The 19424-nt window shown below is 45.4% G+C and overlaps 1 long non-coding RNA gene across 1 annotated transcript in view; it reads right to left on the bottom strand.

Moving 5' to 3' along the window:
• LOC309861809 overlaps nucleotides 1–19424 on the bottom strand; it is a 62006-nt gene that overhangs the window by 24294 nt on the left and 18288 nt on the right. The gene's annotated exons all lie outside the window — the stretch shown is intronic.

A 19424-nucleotide genomic window follows, 5' to 3' on the forward strand; every position in this document is an offset into this window, starting at 1 on the left:
ATCCTCCCTGTCCTCACCCCTCCTCGGCAGTAGGCAGTGGAGAGGAGCTGAAAGTAGTAAGCTCAGGGTGGTGGGACCCCTCTCATTTGGAAGGAGACTTTCCAGCTCATTCTAACATCCCCACAGGCGTTGCTCTAAATGTTCCAAGATGATGGGCCATGTCCACGGAGGAAGAATGTTTAAGCTTGGAATGTGATCTCACAGTATTTACTAGAATAGTGGAAACTGGGAGAGGTCGCCATGGCTGTCCATTGACAGCTTCGCATGCCAAGAAAGTATTTCTGTGCGGAGACTTAGGGCCACATTCTTGTACAATTAGGCACAGTATTTCATATTTCTCGGCGAGTCCTTGGAGCACCAACACTTCCCTCTTCAAAGCACGTCCTCAACAAAAAATGGGCTAATGTTTCTGTTGATTTTTTAAAAAAGATTTTATTTATTTATTTGACACAGAGAGAGATCACAAATAGGCAGAGAGTTAGGCAAAGAGAGAGGGGAAGCAGGCTCCCTGCCGAGCAGAGAGCCTGATGCGGGGCTTGATCTCAGGACCCTGAGATCATTACCTGAGCCAAAGGCAGAGGCTTCACCCACTGAGCCACCCAGGCGCCCCTCTGTTGATTTTTTTTTATTTTATGAAATTCCAGATTACTTTATGTCAATGTATCAATTTTATGGTCATGGTGTCAATTCTCATTCTTTTTTTTAAAAATATATATGTGATAGGTCCCCCAATAATGGATCCGTGATCAAAGGAGTGAGACTGATACAAATCGAAAGTCAAGCAAAGCTTTATTTTGCCCCGAGCATCAAGAATCAAATCAACCCATCGGGTCCGTCTCTTACAAAGAGGCGACCCTTCCCAGCCTCACAGACTAACTTTTACAGAGCAAAGGCCATGTGGTTGGGCCTGGCCACACACAGGTGGCCAATGAGATTGTAACACACAGAGAAAACTGCACAGTCATGCTAGGTCACACACAGGTGGCCAATCGAATTACAATTTACCCTAGTAGATATTTGAACTAGCCTATCACCTTGGTCAGAATTGGCGCCCAAAAGGCGGGGCCCACTCTCCTCGGTAGCTAGGGAGACAGTATGCACGCCCCACTGATGGGATGTCTCCACCTGGCCTGACCTACCCTTGTATCTGGGCTTTGCTCCCTGGGACTGGTTTCCCGGACTTGCTTTTAAGTAAGTTCCTCTGGGAGAAGCAGGGTCAATCTAAGTTTATTGCATAAACAACAAATGGCTCCCTCTGGCTAAGTAGGCCCTTACATATGGTTTCTCTAGAGGTTGCTCTGTGATGGGCCTGACAAATCATCAAAGGTTTCTAGAAGCTCCCACTTGTTGTTTTTTTATTTTCCTTATGGGTCACTGCATCTATTTCTGGAGGACAGAACTGGGTGAACAGAGAGAATGGTCAGGCCAAATACTGAAGAGAGAAAACGCATCTTGGCCGTGACCTTCAGCCCTGACCCCCTTCCTCCTTCACCTCCTCCTCCAACACGAAATGCTTCTTAGCTGCTTTTACTCTTGCTCTCCATTTTCTGCTCTTAACACCAAGGCAGAGGGCGGGATCTTTTGTTGTTGTTGTCTTTCTTTCCGTCTGCACTGCAGACACGGAAGTGACGTAGTTCCCAGCAAGCCAACTGGGCACAAATATAGTGTTGTGCAGATGAGTGGTTGGCGGTTGCCTGATGATGTGTAGGTGGTTTGTCACAAAGGAAAGTACTATCCTGCGGAGCAGGAGTCCATCTGCAAGCAGGGGGAATGAGGAAGAAAAGCCCTTGTCATTCTAGATGGACGGGACCATTCTGATGGTCTCTGGGTCCAAGGGCATTGTCTCCTCGATTTCTTTTTTCTTCTCTCTCTCCTTTTATTTATTTATTTACTTATTTAAACCGAGGTCCAATGGACAGTGAAATTGGGTCATTTGCAACAACATGGATGGACCTGGAGGGTGTCACGCTATGTGACGTAAGTCAGACAGAGAATGACAAATACTGCATGATGGTGCTTAGATGTGGAATCTAAAAACCCAACAAAATAAAACAGAACTCATAGACACAGAGACCAGACGGGTGGCTGCCAGAGAGGAGGGGCTGAGTGAAATGGGAGGGGGCAGTCACGAGGCACGTAAATAACTTCCATTCCGTGTCCCCTCCTCCCTTGCAAAGAGCCTGAACCTTCCAGTGCCACAGGCATGGCCCCAGCCTAGGATGGTAGGGGGAAAGAGGGTGGGGGCTGGTGTGAGAAGACCTTGCTTTCAGGATCTGGACCCCCAGGTCCAGCCTCCTGCCTGTCGTTGAAGGGCTGACCTGCCCCATGAACGGACCTGTTGTTTTACAGGCCTTGGGAGAATCAGGCTGGACCCAAAGCATGCTGCAAGGTCCACCTGTCCTCTTCATGCCTGGGCTGAGGACCACCAAGTCCTTACAGATGTTTATTTCGCTGCTCTTTCTCCTCGGGAACAGCAGCCACCCCTTTACCCAAGACCCGACAGGCTACTCTACCTTTGGGGGAGATGGGAGCACATAAACCCAAGACCTTAGAGAAGGAGGTGAGAGCCTGAGGTCAGGCTGCAGGCAGCGAGAGTGCTTTCCTCCCCCTCCACCCCAGACCGCCATGCAGGTTGATGGGTGCAGGGAGAAGCCAAGAGCCTGGCTCCTTCCAAGGCCTCTGATGCTCCGGTCCTCTTCTACTCACCTTGGACTCCTCTATTTCTTGTCCCTGTTTTGGCTCTTTTTGCCCTTCCTCATTCCATGAAAGACACAGATCTCCTCCAAGGGGTACTGATGAATCCATCCTCCGTGAGGGGCAAGGAAAGACCCTCTGCCTACTCAGTGACTTCCGTGGGACAGGAATGGGCCTCGGGCCCATCTGATCAGCCTGGAGCCCGGAGGACACCAAGGAGCTGGTTGGGCCTAAATCTGGAGTTGCAAGGGACATGGGGCACAGCTCACAGCCTGAAGGCCAAGTGCACACTGAGCTGGGAGGACTGCTAATAACCATGCCAGGGCCTCCCTCACCGGAGGAAACGGATTTGTTGCTATGGCGAAGGTGACCTGTCTTTTTAAAAAAGGCTACGAATTGTTATAGGAACCTAACGAGAAACGTCAGGCTGTTTGCAGATGACCGCGTTTTCCTTTTCTGCCTCAAAACCCGAAGGAGATAAAAGACCCCAGCTTCTCTATAGCTTCTCTATAGCTTATTCGCTATTAAAGCATGACACACACCTTGCTCTCAAGCAGCAGCTACAAGGTTCTCTGCGGGCGCAGGACTCCACACGTAGAAAGGGAGAGCTCTGGGCGAGGATCACAGACACTGTCCCATGTCTAAATGGGGGGACTGCTTTACTAGGAAAATGTTTAATTTGGGGGCGCCTGGGTGGCTCAGTCAGTTAAGCGTCTGCCTTCGGATCAGGTCATGATCTCAGAGCCCTGGGATCGAGCTCTGTCTTGGGTTCCCTGCTCAGTGGGGAATCTGCTTCTCCCTCACTTTCTGCCTGCTGCTCCCCAGCTTGTGCTCTCTCACTGTCAAATAAATAAATAAAATCTTTTTAAAAATGGTTCATTTTCTAAAAAAAAGAATACACACACACACACACACACATACACACACACACACACACACACACACACACAGATATATATTGTCCCCTAAGGCAGTCCTAGTCTGCTTTAATATCCAGTTATGAGAAGTAAATTTCCACTAGACTTTCTACTGCTCCCACCGTGGTTGGGGACATGGGGGGCAGGGAGGGGCAGCACGGGTAATAGGCTGGAAACTTCTTGAAAGGATATTATACAGAAGAGAGAAAGGTTCATCTTGTGTTATTCCAGAAGCTAAAACCAAGGAAGGGAAGTTACAAAGTAGGTCATTTAGCCTTAGTATAAATAAATATAAAAAAACTTTTTTTTTCAGTAAAATGTACATGAAATTAAAGTTTACTGTGCTAACCTCTTTGAAGTGCATTAACCACATTCGTGTTCTTGTGCAAACATCGCCTCCAACCCATCTCCAGAAACTTCTCATCTTCCTGAACAGTGACTCGGTACTAATTCCCGCTCCCTTCCCCCCAAACCCCAGGCAACCACCACTCTGCCTTCTGTGTCTAAGAATCTGAGTGGAATTATACAGTACGTGACCTTCTACGTCTGGCTTCCTTCACTCGGGAATGTCAAAGATTATGATGCTTTGTGTCCACGGTGCAGTGTGAGAGAGAGAGAAAAGGGGTGCAGGGTAGGGCAAGGGGAGGGGCAGGGGGAGTGAGAGAATCTCAAGGAGACTCCATTCCCAGGGTGGAGCCCAACGCGGGGGCTCGATCCCATGGCCAGAGATGACGACCTGAGCAGAAATCGAGTCAGACACTAAATTCATGGAGTCACCCAGTGGACTCACCCTCGAGTCCCTGCTTTTATTTTTTTGCTTTTGGGCATGAAAAATATGTTGTAACGAGCTATGCCAGTCGGAGGATCAGTCTGCCACTGAAGACTCTAAGTTCCCTTTTACCGGAGCCAAAATAATTCTTCCAAATGCCCCACCTTCAGAGACCCCCCCTGCCCCCTCAGGACGAGACCCCCCCCACCCCCCAACCTCAGAGCAGTGTAGTTGACTGGTGAATCCCAAATGGGACTCTGCATCAGAATCACACGGGAGCAACTAAAAATATCCGAGGGCTAGAAATCTGTGGGGTACCACATCCACCAAGCAGTTAAATCTAACGTCCCGGACGATGAGACAAATGGACATGGTGTGTCTGCTAACATGACACACATCATCTATGCAGTGTTGCTGCCAGAAACGCTCCAACTGTATCTAACCACGAAGAAACAGACATCCCCACTGAAGGCCATTCTGCATCACTGCGAAAATGTCAAGGTAACCGAAGAACAAGTTGGAAACTGTCCTGAGGAGGCTAAAGGGCTGTGAAAGCCAAGGGCATTGAGGGCTCTTGATAGGATCAGGGATGAAAAACAAAACAAGAGAGGGCACGTAGGGTATGGAGCACTGGGCGTGGTGTATAAACAATGAATTTTGCAACACTGAAAAAATAAACTAACATTAAAACAAAACAAAAACAGCAACAACTATGAAGGACATCATATAGGACAATGGGAAGTGTGAAAATGGATTGTTAGATAATAGTCTTCTTAGCAAAATCTCCTGAGGACGACCATTATACGGTGGCAATGGAGGTAGGTATCTCGGTTTTCAGGACAATAATGTGGAAATATAAAAAGGTGAAGAGAAATTTGTAACTAACTCTCAATGGGCTCCAAGAAGAAATGTGTGTGTGTGTGTGTGTGTGTGTGTGTGTACATAAATACATGGAAAGATAAAGTAAATGTGGGGAAAATGTTAAGAATGGTGAATGAGGGACGCCTGGGCGGCTCAGTGGGTTAAGCAGCTGCCTTCGGCTCAGGTCATGGTCCCAGGGTCCTGGGATCGAGTCCCACATCGGGCTCCTTGCTCGGCAGGGAGCCTGCTTCTCCCTCTGCCTCTGCCTGCCTCTTTGTCTGCCTGTGCTCGCTTGCTCTCTCTCCCTCTCTCTTACAAATAAATAAATAAAATCTTTTAAAAAAAAAAAAAGAATGGTGAATGAACCTGGGGGAAGTATGCATAGCGATTATTGAACTACTCATGAAATATTTATATGCAGTTGAACAATTTCAAATAAACAGGGGAAAAAGACAATAATTTAACCCTTCACGACCTGAGGCCCTCAGCATTGGAAGGGCCGGGGGCAGGGACCTGTATTTTTAGGAAGCCCCTCCTGAGACGGTCAAGTGACGGGTGTAAGACCAATCTGCAAGCCAACATTCATGAACCACAGAGCGAGCTGTGTCCCTAGGAACCTTTCCCCTGCAAACTCTGGGATTTTCTTGACAGCAGTGTTTCCAAGCAGTGGGGAGAAGAAGAATCGTTGAATGTTCAACAGGCTAACAATGAGGACAGAAGGGAAACAATGCCTACCTTACTCTGAAGTAAGTAGCAGGTGAGTCAAATGTTTAAATATAAAAAATATAAATATAAAATATAAATATATGTTTATATATTTATAAGTATATAAACATAAAAAAAAAGAAATGATGAGGTGCTGGCTCAGTAGGAAAAGCGCAGGACTCTTGATCTCAAGGTCATGAGTTCCAGCCCCACATTGGGTGTGGAGATTATTTAAGTAAATAAAAACTTAAAACGGAAATAAAAACCATAAATGCCCCTGAAGACAATATGAAATAATTTGAAAAATCAGTCTTGGCATGAAGAATGTCTTTGTAAGGAAGACACAAAACTTAGAAGCATAAACTATTAATAAATCTGCTTGTATAAAAGTAAAAAAAACCAATTTGGCCATCTTCATGGCCAAAAACACTTCAAAGAATGACAAAGGACAAACTACAAATGGGAATTACTTTGACAGATGGCTAAGACCAATTTACTCCACATATCAATAAGTTTACAAACCAAAAAGAAATAGTCCTTATAAAAACCCAACCGAAAAATGGGTAAAGGACATGAAAAAAGTTCACAGAAGACACACAGAAATACAAATGCCTTATAGACGTACTAAAAAGTCTGTCAACTCTTACCATAAATAAGACAGCCGGACATTAAAATTAAACTGAGATATTATTTTTCACTTTCCAGATTTCTAGGCTGTGTTCCTAAAGGCTAATGCCAACCTATTTTGCTAAGGCTGTGGGCAACTGGGCAGGTCCATGCACCGTTGGTGGGGTTCCCAAATGTGTAACCTCTTTAGAGGCCATTTTGGCAAAATCAATCAAAATATTAAATGCACATACCTTTCCACCCAGTAGCTTCACTTCCAGGAATCAATATTCATCCGTGTGTTCAAAGATGTGGGCGTCAGATATCTATAGCGACATCTTTTGAAGTAAGAGTCTAGAACTACCTAAGAGACCATCAACAGAACATTAAGTAAATATTGGAATGTCTCCTTTATGGTCATTGATCTGTTGGAACACCTATACATTGCTCCACTCCTAAAAGTTAGATGGTATGTGTCGCTATGGAATTTTCTGTAATGGAGAAAAAAGCAAGATGAAGGGTGTTTTTATGTTAAAAAAGCCAGTCAGTGTGTACATTCTATGTTTCCATATCAGCAAAGAGTTGTGGAAAATATACAGTGCACTGTTAATAGTCACTGTCTCTGACTTGAGGGTAGGATACCATTTTCAGGGTAGGATACCATTTTCAATCATTCATACCAGCAAAATCTGGGTGGTAATATTCAGGGGAGGTAAGGGCATAAAAATAGATATTCTTATAGACTATAGGAGGTTGTGGAAATTGGTCCAGCTTTTTTAGAGGCCAATTTGACAATGCCTACAACATATTTAATACTGTGTTATCAAACGATTCCCACTTTTGAGACTCTTATTTCACAAAGATACTTGAACCAAGTCATAATATTACAGGTACCCAATGACAATTTGGGGCCAAATTAAAAAGTTAACCAATGAATAACGGAGAGGCCATGATATAAGGTCTGGTGGTCCATTTAATGTGGGATTAAGGCTAAGCAACTGTGGGAATTACAATCCCCAATAAAGTATAAATTCTATTATAAATCTTGATGATGTAAAAATACTAATACAAAAAACAATCAGAAGATAGAAGAGATGTGAGACAATAGGTGATAATTCTTTTTTTTTTTTTAAAGATTTTTCATTTATTCATTTGAGAGAGAGCGAGAGTGTGTGAGTGAGTGCAAGAGCAGGGGAGAGGATCATTGGGAGAGGGAGAAGCAGACTCCCTGCTGAGCAGGAAGCCCTCCGTCGGACTCGATCTCAGGACCCTGAGATCATAACCCAAGCTGAAAGGCAGATGCTTAGCCGACTGCATCACCTGGGCACCGTGGTAAGTGATTATTCTAATAACCACATCTCTCATGGCAAAGTGAGTTAACTCAGTCTGTCAATCTGGAACATATAATTAAACATATTTGCCAATTACTTAAAGATTTACATAATCTCTTTCCTTCCTCTTATTTTCTTTTGCTTTCTTTCTTTTTTTTAAGTAGGCTCCAGGCCCAATGTGGGGCTTGAACTCACAACCCTGAGATCAAGTCATGTGCTATATTGATTGAGCCAACTAGGTGCCCCTGCTTTTCTTTTTCCATAATCAACTTTCCTTACTTTACTAGGATCATTTAGGAAATAATATTTCTTTTGGTGAAGAAGCATTTACCCAAAGTTCATCAATCCTTCAGGCTACTCAGGGCCATGGCATCCACTTGTGGATACTGTGTTCTCCCCAGCTTTAACAGGTGTACTATAGGGGCTGTAACATAAACACATGCCCCTCTGGAGTTGGGCAGTGCTCACCTGTACAACTGTACATGGCAGCCCAGGTTTATGACAGTTTTTTTTAGTTCTAATATTTAAGTATAAAGTTAATGATTTTCCATTAAATGTAGTTTCTATAACAAGAGCCCAAGTACTTTTCTTTTTTTTTTTTTTTTTAAGATTTTATTTATTTATTTGACAGAGAGAAATCACAAGTAGATGGAGAGGCAGGCAGAGAGAGAGAGAGGGAAGCAGGCTCTCTGCTGAGCAGAGAGCCCGATGCGGGACTCGATCCCAGGACTCTGAGATCATGACCTGAGCCGAAGGCAGCGGCCTAACCCACTGAGCCACCCAGGCGCCCCCCAAGTACTTTTCTTTAGAGTACAACATGGTAGTTGGCATGCTGGTTTGAGAGTCAGACTGCTTGGGTTAGACTCCAGATTAGCTAGCTGTGTGATTTGGGGAAAATGACTCAGCCTCTCTGTGTCCCAGCTTCTTCATCCATAAAACACAATAATTAGAGCCTAACTGGTAGTTGAGACGATTTTGCAAAATAATCCATTTACATTCTTTAAACAGTGAAACTAAGACAGTCAACCTGATTGGAAGGAGAGAAACAAAACAAAACAAAACAAAAAGGAGATAAACAAAACAAAACAAAAGGACTCCGGTCTCTCACACTCTTCTGTGGTCTGAAAAAAGGTGGCTCACATGACTGTAGTCCAGAAGAGAATTCTGCCCACCTCAGGCATGTGCTTATTTCCCAATTTCTCATGGTTTAGGGTAGCAATATGAATAGTATGGTATGAACTTTTTAAATGTCCATCAAATGCAAATACAATGGAACAAATCTTGTGCATGTCTTCCTTTCCTAAACCAAAAAAAACTCCACAAAACAACAACAACAAAAAGCCTCTGAAGTTTAAAGACTGTGCAGAGAAGCTATGACAGAATCTTCATTCAGTAAGCTTATTTTTAATATTTTTATTTTTTATTTATTTTTAATTAACATATTATGCATTATTAGCCCCAGGGGCATTCAGTATGCTCATTAAGTACATCCTAGTTTTTGCCATTGGCGTGCTCTCAAGATGTTTCTTTCTTCTTCTTCTTCTTTTTTTTAAACTTATTTATTTATTTGGCAGAGAGAGATCACAAGTAGGCAGAGAGGTAGGCAGAGAGAGGGGGAAGCAGACTCCCCACTGAGCAGAGAGCCGGATGCAGGGCTCAATCCCAGGACCCTGAGATCATGACCTGAGCCAAAGGCAGAGGCTTTAACCCACTGAGCCACCCAGGCACCCCTGCTTTGAAGACTTTTTCCTGCTGCTAGCCTGCTGCGGTTGACCTGCACATTTGCAAACCAGCTAGCTTTCTGGTGAACAGTAACCTCCTCTCTGGGGGCTGTGCTGGGAGGGCTCTGTGGTAGGCTCCCAGTGTATTAAGCTCATCTGTCACTGAGAAAAAATGACAGGTGTACACACAACGGATTACAGAAACAGCCTTAACCAATACTGTGAAGCAATCTCCGTATACATTATTTATTGTTTCTGCCAGGGAAGACAAATTTATTCTGTTTTGAGGAGAATGGAGGTTCATTAAAGGAGACGCTGTGACAGGGAATCATCGAAACCCAGCACCTTCCTGCCCAAGACGTAAACAAGTCTCACAAAATTAAACACTTGGTACGTTTTCTGATCCCTAATTGATGGGGGGCCCCCACGGAAATGCACACATGCATTTATGCAGACTTGAGCACAACTGGCAGGCTCCGCTGGAGAGACCACTCCGACTCATGAGGGCTTTCTAGATGTTTACCTCCAGCATCTCGTGTTGGCCTGCCATTGGCCTGCCTGTCTGCTTCCCAGTCACGGGCCAAGGGAACCCAGCACACACACACATACACATTCATGAGGCATGTCTTAATACGTATTTCAGAAAAATGAAAAAACCACCACAAACAAAGAAACCCAACCCTAATTCTGCACAGTTGAATCTTCTTCCTACTCCTGTGATTTCCTGAGGGACTCGCGTTGTCTGTACTTGCATACTCCTCTCATCTCTTTGCTCCATTTCCGGTTACCACTAGGGATGGTACCTCCTTGAGTCACAACACTCCCTCACCCCCTTTTGGAAGACTTCATATTTAAAAATGGATTTTGTTTATTTTTTTTTAAAGGCTATAATAGTCACTCAGTTTAAAATTCAAAAGGATAAACAGGGAAAACCTTCTCTTCTCCCACCCTGACTCTCAAACATCCTCAGAGATGACCAATGTTCAAGCTTTCTCCCTACTTTTATGAGAAAGTAGTGGAAGTCCAGAATCAGATGCTAGGGATATAGTCACATGAGGACTTCAGGGAATATGGTGGGCCCCGCTGCCTACATTTTCCAAAATCCATGGAAGCACATGGTGATAGTGCCAGCAACAAAGTCCTCAGAGATCCTAAAGCTCTTCTAAATTGGCAGAGAAAGGGTCCACTAATTTAAACAGTGTCCGTATTCAAGCATTTCATTGAATTCTGATTCTTTGAAAGTTGATAACCTGGGTATGACCACAGTGGATGGCTCAGTAAGACACAGTGATGAATCAGGACACACCAGATGCCTATGATGCCAACGAAGGAAGTCTTCCAAATCAAGAAACGCATTACTAAGTCATCCGCTGAAGACAGAGAATCTTCTCTTCCACTGTAGACTATTAGGCTCATACCAAAACCACACTTGCAAAATAAATGTCTTTATATCAGGGTTTGCAGATTCAGCAATGTAACCTCTCTACAAATACCTGTGGTGACCTGAGGCCAAGCAAGAGGAAACCACCCTCTTGTGAAATCTTGTTCCAGAGTAGACAAAGGTTAAAGCTTATTATAGGACAGCTGGGGTTTCACAGCCGATGTCAAAAGTCCATATATTTAGAAATCTTACTCAGTTTGCTTTGTGCCTTGTCTGCCCTGGCAGTCACTGCTGGCTAGCCACTGGTGGACCCAACAATGAGAAGCTTGTGACTTTGTGTGCCTCCCACGTGTCCACAAACCATGGCCCCTTGTTTTGCCTGTCCCAGTCCCCTGATCCTGCACCCGAGGGTTCACTTCTGTGGTGCTGCCACCCCATAAGTGCACCCCTGCTCTGCTCCCTTAGGTGCCTCATCGTAGGCACCACTAAATCAGCCAAAGCTACTTATTTTTATGTAATTCTTGGAACTTACTCATGTTATGCTATCTTGCTATCTTGAAGTTGAATCTGTATATTAGAAATTTATCAAAAATATATTTTTCCCTGGCATTCATTCATATCTACCCATGACCTATGACTTTCGGGATCCTGCAGCAAAACAATTAAGAACTGGAAGATGAAGTTAACCATCAAGAGGAGTGAGTGTGGGAATTTGACAGAAAGCAAAGACCAAATGCCTCGCTGTTTTTATCATCATCATCACCATCATGATTATCAAGATCATCACCACCACCACCATTATCATCATCATCATCACTACTATCAAGATAATCATCACAATCATTACCACCATCATCATAACCATCACCACCATCACCATCATCACCATTACCATCATCACCATCACCATAATCATGAGCATCATCTCCACACCACCATCATCATCATCACCATCACCATTATCAAGATCATCTCCACACCACCATTATCATCATCATCACCATTATTAAGATCATCATCACATCATCACCATCATTACCACCACCATCATCACCATCACCACCACCATCATCATCATCACCATCAACAATATCATCATCACATCATCACCATCATCACCATCATCATCATCTCCATCACCACTATCATCACCACTACCATTATCATCATCACCGTCATCATGATCATCATCATCATCACCACCATCACCATGATCCGAAAGAAGAGAAGCTCACACTATTGATGCTAGGGCCTATCCCAGGCTCTTCATGGGCATCACCTCACCAAATCTTCCTTATAAATAGTGTCTGGAAGAAGCAGCTATTGTAATCTCCATTGTACAGATGAGAAAGCTGAGGCTTTGAGACAATGAGTTCTCTAAGAACACAAACCTAGAAACCCCAGAGTCAGAACAGTCTGACTCTGGAACCTGGGCTCTTCACCACTAGGCAATACTGCCTCCTCTTGGGCTGGCTGAACTCTTGCAAAGACCACTTAAGGCCTTTAAAAGGGCAATTCCATGTTGAGATGGAAAATCCAAGGAGGGCTTTCCTAATCTGCTATAAATGCAGCAGATGATAGCTGTATGTAAATCAGATTTTTGGAAATGAAATCCTATTCTAAATCCACCAGTGAAGCTAACTTCATTCCTTCACCAAGCAAAGAAAACTAGGATGGCAACACAATTTGTTGCAGTAGATCTACTTGGTAAAGTCAGATTTTTTTATATCTATGACTACCTTAGAGTTGGGTTGGAGTGCTGAGCTCTGACCCTCCCCTTAGTCCAAATGCACTCCCTGCTAGCACTGAGGATACCTTGTGATCAGACAGAAGAGTGAGAAAAGTCCACATCCCCATCTGCCATGCCAGGAATTGCTGGCTAAAAGCTAGGGTGGCAGGAATCAGGGCTCCTTTGGGAGGAAGAGGAGGAGGAAGGGGAGGAGGAGGAGGCATAAAATATGCATGAAGCAGACTTGCACGGATGGCTAAGTGAGTTCCTCAGTGAGCCCACCACTTCCAGCTCAGCTCCAGCAGCAAAAGGAAGGTAGCAGTCCTTTGAGTCAGAAACTCATCACGAAGTTAGTTATCTGCAAGCTTCTGAGGAGAACAACAGTCAATAAATATCTCGCATTATGTGTCCATGCAGCTTCTCCTGCAGACTAGACTGGCTATAGGTCGTTAGCTAGAATCTCCCTGTGATTCCATGAACATTCTGTTGAATCCAGAAGGAAGGACCTTCAGCCCCAGAACTGTAATCAGCAGACAGCCTTCACGTGTTGGCACCATCGGGGATTGTCTCATCTGTGCCCAAGGTCATGTCCTTCCCCAAAGACTCCCACAGATGAGTGGTTACGAAGGGCCCAAACCTACTGGCCCAATCTGGGACAGCCCTCGGACAGGCTCCTGACAGGAGAGAGCTCTCCACAGCTTGTCTGAGGCCGTGGGCCTGCAGGTCCCTTCCGCTGCTCTCTACTCGACCCTCCCTCCACGGCAGGTGTTGGTCCCAGGTGTGCGCCTCGACACAGACCTTTTTCCCGACATTCTGTCTCCAAGTCGACCTCCCACAAACCTCAGCCTGCAACAAGCATCCACACAAACATTTGCAAAACAGAAATGATTGTAGCGTGAAGGGAAAGGGCCTCACATTTATTGGGTTTATAACATCTAGGACGCCCGACTACAGCTCGCTGAGAATTTGCCCCATGTTCTCTGTTTTCATGGCGTCAGTATCAGCAAGAATGACTGCTCACAACCACTTCAAATAAGGTACAGATCTGTATAGTTTTTTGTCAGCCCACTTCTCTTCCATGGAAAAATTCCCCTGCAATCAAATTATTTGGATACACTCTCCCTTTTTTGGTGGGCATCACAGATTGCAAAAAAATGGCTCCCACTCTTCTTCCTGCATCTGTTGCCTTCAGCAACGTAGTCCTTTCCACCCTTCCCATCAAGATAGAGGCTAAACCTTGAATCAGGGATGACCTTGGGTCTTGCCTTGGCAAATGGAATGTGATGGAAATGATGCCATGCCAGTTCCAAGGTAGGCCTTGAACACTTCTGCTCGCTCTCTCTCAGAAGCTTATGCGGACAACTATGTGGAAAAGCCTGGGTAAGCCCCCCAGGAAGGGTGAGGAGGTTATATGAAGCAGAACGAGCTGAACAAGTTGAGACCACCCCACAGCTCTCAGCCAACCTAGCCAACTCGTGTCTGAGCCCAGCCAAGACCAGAACTGCCCAGAAAAGCTCAGCCCCCAAATTGTCAGCTACAGAAATTGCTCCTGTCTGAACCCACAAGGTTTCAGGTAGTCCACTACGCAGCAAACACCGTCTGCTGAGAGAAGAGTGGTGATTTCCAAGACTGATTCTGAGGACTGCGTTTTGGGGCAAACTGGTCCATTTCCAAAAACCTATTAAGATCCGAGTCAAGGATATTAAGTAGATGGGAAGGAATACAGAAAATGCTCTCTAGAGGTAGAGTTAAAATTGCAATTTTAAAAATGGCTCAAGACAAAACAGCTTAGTCCAAGAAACAGAGATCTGCGCTCAAGTCGGTAGTTTGAGAACTGCGACCTTGAAACTTTTAGTCCCCGTGTGACCTGCTATTGCCTTCTCCGTCCTGTGCATACAGAAGTGGAGAACTCCAGCTGGAACTTAGAGAAACTTTAGGAACCCAACACTCTTCCCTTGCCTGCCGTGGATCACAGCACACGAGAAAAAGAATACCTCCATTTGTCCAGGGACAGAATAAACAGTCTTTGGCTTTTTTAAAATAAAGTTATTTCCTAGCTTGATGCTAATAATTGTTCCAGTATCTGGTGCAAAAAGGTCATTGTCCCTGCAGCCATTTCCTAGGGGCAGAGACAAAAAAGCCTCCCCCGTCCCTGGTCCAGGTCCTGACATAATCCCGGTTCCTTTTCTGCCGCTCTGCTCCCCCAGAGAGATGTGCACAGAGCAAGTGTTCCCACCCATCGCCTTGACTCAGAGAGAGAGGCGTGCGTTCCTCTGATGATCTGGGGCCTTGTGGTGGTGGTTTGCTGAGTCATAGTCAGACTTCAGAAATCAGACGCCTTCACCTCAATCTCCAACACAAGATTTCCTGCAAATTCGACATTGGTTCACCCAGGGTTCTGAACTTCTTGAGAACCCTAGGACTTCCTGGTAGTTTGCATTTCTCCCCTGCTCGACACCTCGGAGGCACCTGCATTAATGGGGCTACTTCCTGCTACCCTGCAGCTGGAGGAAGCCTCAAGAGGCAGAATGTTTACTGGCCTCCAGGGGTGGGATTCACCTACTGACTCACCAGGTAGCCCCAGAGAACCTTCCACGTGGGCAGCTGGCCCTCGGCCAAATACGGAACTAGCATGGAGGCTTTAGCAAGGTACCCAGAAGGTCCTGTTACCAGGTCCCATTAAATCCTCGACCTCTCAATAACTTCCTTATAGCTGCGTGAGTCCCTCTGCCAGGTCACAATGGCATCGGAAAGGACGGGGTTTGCACTCAGAGGATGACAAGACAGCGACGATGGCGACATCCCCTGCTGTCCACCAGCATCAGCATCAACGGTGAGGAAGACCTGAAACACGCCATTCTTCTTCACAGACTCCCCGGGGGTATTTTCTATCTGAGCCAGCTCAAGCGAGTGTGCTTATATGCAAGTATAGTTTCGGCAAGGTGGCCGGCGGGGTTGCGGGGGGTGGCATGGGCACACTAGTCTACTCCTGGGACACAGTCTCTCTCCCCTCCCTTGTGTAGAGATAAAATCTGATCAAGGTGAACATCAGGTTCATATGGGTATGTAGGTGTCTAAGGAGGAACATGAAGCCCTTCGGCTCTACCCATGGGCTCTACCCGTGGGTTCACACAACAGGAGGGAAAGCAGACATGCTTCCTGCTGACTCATCTGAAGGGCGTTCTTCCCGGGACCCCACCAGTTAATGAATGGACAAGGACCCAGTGATCACATACGTATCTGTGAATTAACAAACTGCCAACAACGTCAGGGGACATATCGTCATGATGTTATGCATTTCTCAGCTTTGCTGGTGGCGGAATTTTTGTGTGTGTGTGTGTATGTATATATACATTTTTAAAGATTTGTTTATTTATTTGAGAGCAAGTATGCACATGGGAGTGAGAGCATCAGGGGAGGGGCAGAGGGCAAGAGAACCACAAGGAGACTCCGTGCTGAGCGTGGAGCCCGATGAGGGGCTCAATCTCACAACCCTCAGGACATGATTGGAGCCGCATCCAAGAATCGGACGCTTGACTGACTGAGCACCCCCAGTGCCCTTGGTTGCAGATTTTAAAATAAAACCTTGAGTTTCTACCATTAGAACTTTAAAACAGGTGCTCAGTACTTCGAAGCTAATAAATATGGACAAGTGCTCATAAGAATTGCACACGCTTCTCTGTGTTTACAGTAAGGATACTTTCTTGTGCAGTTTGAGCATTTATGTAAAGGTTTTTAAGTTTAAGAAATATATATATATATACACACACACATAAAACAACCAAACAGATGAGCTGTAGGTAGGAAATGTTAATGCAGCATTAGAGAAAAGGTCACATAGATATGAAATGAATAAAATGCTACAAATGAAGAGAGAAAAAGTAAGAAGCAAGTTAAAAAATCTGAAAAGTACATATAGGCTAACACAATCTCTGGATGTGAATAAATCAATGAGCTGTAATGAAAAAAGAGAAACCCAAGAGCCACCCGGTATCAACAGGCCTGGAAAGCAAGACTTTGGGGACAAAAGTTAAATGCAATATTTAATGAGTAAAGGTGAACATTTTCTCAGACAGAAGATGTAGCTGAATTGAATGTACAAGATGGCGGGGTGTTTTGGCACCCATGTAGATGTGTGAGTTTTAATTTTTCTCTTTAAGGATTTTATCTATTCATTTGAGAGAGAGAGTGAGTGAGAAAAAGAGAGAAGAAGCAGGGGAAGGAGGAGAAGGGGAAGAGGGTTCCCCGCTGAGCAGAGAACCCCAACCTGGGGCCCCGATCCTGGGACTCCAGGATCATGACCTGAGCCAAAGGCAGGCACCTTACCGACTAACCACCCTGCACCCCCCGCCCCCTGACCCTGGCCCCAGGACACACAGCTGCTGGAGCCACCAACTTCTCCTACTGATTTTGAGTCACTGGCCAGTCAGGCACCACGATACCCAGGGCCTTGTCAAGACTTAATCGGCTGTGGCTCTGTTTCAACACTTTGTTTTCAAGTTATAAGCACAGCAATAACATAGGTAACAGTAACAACTTAAGTATATTATTTGCATGGAAGCTTTATCGAGAACTCATGGTATACGATGATTGGTTTCAATCCTTGGCATGTAATGTGGCCTGGGTCCTTTGTACAGGGGTTATGACCCTCACAGTACAGACAAGGGGTCTGAGATGGGGTTACTAGTCGTAAGCTCGGATCCGCGTTTATTGCTTTTCCAGTGTCAGAATGTTCTGGGCTGACGCAAGGTGGAAACCTACGCTCAAAGCCTGGCACACACACAGCCCAGGAGCTTTTTGTCTTCCTCTAGCACCATGCTGCACCCTGACCCACCTCAGTCTTGCCTCCATTGGCCAGTGGTTCCCAAGGCAGCCTGTCTTGGTGACAACGGCTGACATGGGGCCCAGGACACAGAGCTAGAGACATACACACGGGTTTGTGGCCAATGGTGGGCACGACCTCTAACCTGAACTTGCTAAGGGACTGAATTATCTCGTCGGCTGAACAATCCCCCTGACTAGGCAAGGCAGGCTCATGGGTCAAAGAACAAAAGAGAAGGCGGTTTAGCATCGGACAGGCCGGGGTCCAGATCTCAAGCCTACCACTTACTTACGAGGAATGATTATGGACAATTTAACCTCTGGTAAGCCTCTGGTTTCCTTCTACAGCAAAAAGATGAAAGGAATTGCATTTTACCTGCAGCTTGAAAAATTTAAGTTAAAAAAAAAAATCAATAGACTCAAGTTTCCCAGAGTCAGCATTCCTAATAGCTAGAAGGTTTTTGCCAGAGAGGTTATGGAATCCTCTTTTTTATAAACCTTTAAAACAATGACAGAGATTCACTAATTAGAGAGGGGTTTTAGATGAGACCTTCCTCTCTCTGGATTGCAGTTCTGGTGGTCTGAGAAGGGCTTGACAGGTCTCTGGTCTCTCAGTATCAATACTGGTGACACTCTTCTGCTTCTAATCTATTTAACAAAAGTTAATTTGGGGGCAAAAAAAAAGTTCATTTGGGGGCACCTGGATGGCTCAGTAGGTTAAGCATCTGCCTTCGGCTCAGGGATTGAGCCCTGGGATTGAGCCCCACATTGGGCTCCCTGTTCAGTGGGGAGTCTGCTTCTCCCTCCCTCTCCCCCTTGCCCTGCTCATGCTCACTCTGTCAAATAAATAGATAAAATCTTTTTTTTTTAAAGATTTTATTTATTTGACAGACAGAGATCACAAGTAGGCAGAGAGACAGGCAGAAAGAGAGAGGGGAGGCAGGCTCCCTGCTGAGCAGAGAGCCTGATGTGGGGCTCGATCCCAGAATCCTGGGATCATGACCGGAGATGAAGGCAGAGGCTTTAACCCACTGAGCCACCCAGGCGCCCCAAATCTTTTTTTTTTTTTTTTTTTTTAAGTAACTGTGCCATAATCACTTTTTTGTTTGCCTCTACCCACTTTCCAAACGTCACCGAAATGCATTAAAAATCAAGCTATTTGGGGGCACCTGGGTTAAGCCTCTGCCTTCGGCTCAGGTCATGATCCCAGGGTCCTGGGACTGAGCCCCGAGTTGGGCTCTCTGCTCAGCGGGGAGCCTGCTTCCCCTCCTCTCTCTGCCTGCCTCTCTGCTTACTTGTGATCTCTCTCCCTCTGTCAAATAAATAAAATCATAAAAAAAAAATCAAGATATTTTGGTTCAAAAATTATCAGCCACCTCTCATTTCCAGATTCAGAATGCCCGCCCCATTCAAACCCAAGATGTATCCGAGAGTCTCTACTAGTATGCCAAAGGTAGCAAAACCAGTCGATTACTTCCACGCATCAGTGAAATGAATAAGGAGAGACAGACCCAGGACGAGTAATGGTTACGTTTAACGAACAACTTAGCAATTCCCTTTCTGTGTCCAAGTCCCACATTTCATTAAGTGAGGTCTTGTCTACTTTTCGTGCTAGCCAGAAAGTGGGGAGAAAGACAGGTGGATCAGGTGGATGGGTGGACAGAAGGTGCAATTGTGAATTTCAGGCACTTGTGGAGGAAGAGAACCAGCCTGAGTACGCGAATGAATGAGGCAGGGGCCAGTTTTCTCCAGGGAGGCCTCGCTGGGGAAAATCAGCTCAGGGCTTCAGCTCAAGGGAAGACCAGACCCAGAATGGGCTTTGGACTGAGCGTCGCTCAACAGTCTGAAAGTATAGACAGATTCATCGCACCCATGGTGCCAGCCTACCA

Source organism: Mustela nivalis (assembly GCF_964662115.1).
Source record: "Mustela nivalis genome assembly, chromosome: 3".
Classification (NCBI taxonomy): Eukaryota; Metazoa; Chordata; class Mammalia; order Carnivora; family Mustelidae; genus Mustela; species Mustela nivalis.